Genomic DNA, 3,787 nt, shown 5'->3' with positions numbered 1-3,787 from the left:
CCAAATGTGCCCTTGGGTGGGTTAGAGAGTAGAGCTTGCCTCTGCCCTGAAGCCTTCTGTCTTCAGCTCTACGGCAGAGAACTTTGGTATAAACTAACCATTCCCAACACATTTCCAATGAATCCTTCCTCTCCTTCTTCTGAGAATCCAAAGATGAATCAACTGAGGACCACATTTCCTGCCTTTATAAAGGCAACATTCTACAGCAGATTGGCCCAAAACAAGAATGTAGTCAGTGTCCAATCCAGGCTGCTATGACATGTGTACCTTGTCTTCCAATGTCATATATAGAGTGCCTGTGTCTGCAGAGAGTGGGGAGAGGGAAGGATGCGTAGGGAGGCCTGACAGAATCCAAAACAGTAAAACCCCTCTCTTGACCTAAGCCTGATCTCGTGGTACTCTAACTGCACCCACTATCCATGTCTGCATGCTTCAAAATGACTCTGGTGATCGACACCCTAATGTGACAGTGGCTTTGTCATATCAGGGCTGCCGGTGAAACACTCTTTCGCAGGGGACCTCCCGGTAGAGAGTTCCAGTACGCTGATGGGAGGTGTTAACATCTTCAGAGGCATAATAAGAAGAGCTTCCTGGGACAAGGTCCCACATGGATTGCCGGGTGGAGGTCAGAGAGCCGCTACTGGGTGAAGAGTGACCCCCAGAGACAATAATAACCCATCTGGGGGGGAACGATGTGGCACAGCTGGGAAGAAGGCAGCTGCTTAAGGAAATGTGCGCCACGTTCTGGGCATTGAGCGAGGAAGGGGGCGCTTGTGGACTCATATGGCCAGAATCGTGCCCAGATAAATATGGAGGGGTGCAAATTCACACATGGCTGTGGAGAAGTGCCAGAAAAAATGGAATATGGACATGACAAAGTTTTGCAGGGGAGCATGTTTCTCAATGTTTAGGGATGGCCTAATGAATTGGGGTGTACCAGGATACTACGATAAAGATGGGGTTGACCTATCTCAGGTGGGCTCAGACATATTATTGAATTTTAACGACGGATTGAGAGAGCATGGTTTTATTAAAAGAAAAAAAGAAGAAGCAAAGAGGAGGAGGATGGGGGCAGCGAAGGGGCGACAACCCCTTCTGGCCGTTGCGGCCAGTCAAAAGTAGTACAATGTTGAAAAGAGAGCTGATGGCATTAGAATGAGCTGGGTGCTGGAGGACAGAAGTGTTGAAGCACGTACGCTACTGATCGTCTGTGTGGACTTGCATGTTGAATATTAATATTTTGTAAATAATTATGCCTGGGCTTAATTTGTTATGGGCTTCAGGCGAGGATAAATGCCAGGCCAACAGCAGGTTAAAGCTCGGGATGAGGGCATAGCAGCACCCGACGTCATATGTTAGAGAGATGGCACACCCACCCTGAAAGGGGGGCATGAGGGCACCAGGCAATAACATGGTGGAGGGCCAAGGCCCCTCCAACTCCAATTCACAGGGCGGCAAACACAAGGGTCACAAAGCAAAGGTAACCCAGGTGGAGAAAGGCAGCAGGACAGGAAGGGGTGGCTGTCCCGAGGGAGAGGGACTCACGATTGGAAGGGCAAGGTCTTCTTCACACCTTCCAGGTGACTTCAGAGACCCGGGGGCCATTTTGTTTATGTCTTGTCAGCGATGGATGTCACACCAACGATCGAGCAGAGAAACATCCTCTTTACAGAGGAAATGACCATGAGCAATTAGCCCCGTGTTTAGCCTAACACGGCAGGTGGACACATAGGGCTGGAAAAAGAGCAGCCCCCGTTTGCAGTTTCCAGCCCCGGCTGGTGAAAAGAATTAGATAATGTCACTCCCCACAGCCCAAAACCAGAGATACACAATTCGTCCTGAGCGGGAGGTTCAGGAAGGTTGCAGGAGTGAGACCTGGATTTTGGAAACAGTTAAATATTTTCAGCTGCCAGTCCCCAGCCCTGGCCTGCAGGCCCACACCATGTGATCACGGTCCGGCAGGTCTCGCTGGTCTGGGCCTCCTGCATCAGCATGGTGCCCTGGGTCCGCCCAGGCCACCCTCCACCCAGGATGCTCCCGGCATCCACAGTGCCCCCGGCACCTCAAGCCCATGTCCCCATGGGCCATCATGGTCCCGGCCTGCAACAATAGTAAGTTCGGGTGATCCTGGCAAACTACCAAGGTGCTGGCTCCCCCAGCACGTGAGAGGCCGGCAGTGTGTCCACCTGCGGCCCCCCAACAGTTAAGTACATTCCAAATATGTAAATGTCACACATACATAGACTGAAAACTTGGCAGCTGGGCAAGGGGGTGGGGGTGTCCCAAGAATACTGAATCTCTACTGGAACAAGATGTGGGGCTTTAAGGAGGCTCAGCAGGCATGGTTCAAAGGGAGGCTGGCTCTTTACTGAAACATATGGGGTACGTGCCTGGGATCTTCACTCCGTTTTGAACCAAGCAATGGGTTCTAGTGAGATTGCCTTTGTGCTAGACCAATGGGTGGGCACTGGGGCAGCCTGGTGTACTCGGCAGAAGAGCCAACAACCCAGTCCACCCCAGCAAGAGTCTTTTCAACTATTCCTTACATTATTCCTATTTCATTGTAGTAAGGCCAACACATCATACTGTTGTGTATAATCCACACTCATACAATCATATCAATCTTTCACAAGCTGTAAAATTCGAAATGTTCAGAGACTGTGCTAGATACTAAATTGCCTAATCTCACTTGGAGATATGGTAATTGAGGAGAAAACCCAAGAGTCTTTTCTGAACAGAGCCCAATGCAACAGCCATTTCAAGTCATTTTCCAGAATGGCATCATGACGGCAATGGGGAATTAACATAATTTTCCAGGCCTGTATTCTATGAGTGGTCCAAAGGCAAGAAAGAGTCATGAAATCCCATGCAGGTGAGATGGTAAGGTGCATATGTTAAGGGGTTTCAACCTCTGCTCAGTGCTCCCTGAGGTACTCATTCTCCGTGACAAGCTCTTTACAAAGACATAAGTATAATACAAAGTCCCAATGATTAAGAATTACTGATATCGGGAAAGGGTGTATTAGGCTATCATAAATCTCGTAGTACTGCAGATTTCAGGGCACCTGTGCTTAGCTAAAAATTAGGGGTACCGTGACACCAAGTGTATGGTTCCATGGTGTAATGGTTAGCACTCTGGACTTTGAATCCAGCGATCCGAGTTCAAATCTCGGTGGAACCTCACATTTTTCACTGAAATGAGACGCTTTTCGGAATCTCAATTTTATTTCCCTTTATTTCATTCATTCCCGCTCCTAGTATTTACAATTCGAATACATCATGAACGAAAGTCGGTCTTAGTTTCGTCTGACTTTATTTTGTTCCGTGTTCTTTACATACTATCACTATAAAAAATGTAATCTGTATTGATTTTGCTACTAAATAGTTTTTAAAATAGTGTTCGTTCATATCACGTTGTGCATATGGACTTCACTATGGAAGATGAAAAGTGAGGATTAAAGAGGCTTTCGCTAAAAGTGTTTCCGCCCGGTTTCGAACCGGGGACCTTTCGCGTGTGAGGCAAACGTGATAACCACTACACTGCGGACACGGGACTGTACGTGTGCTTTTCTTTCCCATTATTATGATAGTGCATGGAAGGGGGTGCTGAAGCACAGCATATCAACATAGTAACATTTAAGCCAGCTGGTTCCTTCCATGCCAGTGAAGTCAGCCAGATCATTGTACACTGGATTAAACTTGCGACCAAGATCCCGTTAATATATATGTCTTACTCCATGGACACTCCCCATCTTTTGAAGTTTTAAAGGAATGTATTGTTTCATTT

General features: G+C 47.7%; 1 non-coding gene across 1 annotated transcript; it reads left to right on the top strand.

Annotated features, from left to right (window-relative positions):
* Positions 1-3,109: 3,109 nt before the first annotated feature.
* Positions 3,110-3,181, top strand: TRNAQ-UUG (transfer RNA glutamine (anticodon UUG)). Its single transcript has one exon. It is a non-coding gene; the product is annotated as a tRNA-Gln (tRNA).
* Positions 3,182-3,787: the final 606 nt, after the last annotated feature.

Source organism: Ambystoma mexicanum, assembly GCF_040938575.1.
Source record: "Ambystoma mexicanum isolate Mex_15411 chromosome 12 unlocalized genomic scaffold, UKY_AmexF1_1 Mex_chr12_unloc.2, whole genome shotgun sequence".
Taxonomy (NCBI): domain Eukaryota; kingdom Metazoa; phylum Chordata; class Amphibia; order Caudata; family Ambystomatidae; genus Ambystoma; species Ambystoma mexicanum.
The sequence above is the reverse complement of the archived record's forward strand: the minus strand, read 5'-3'. Positions and strand labels throughout refer to the sequence as shown.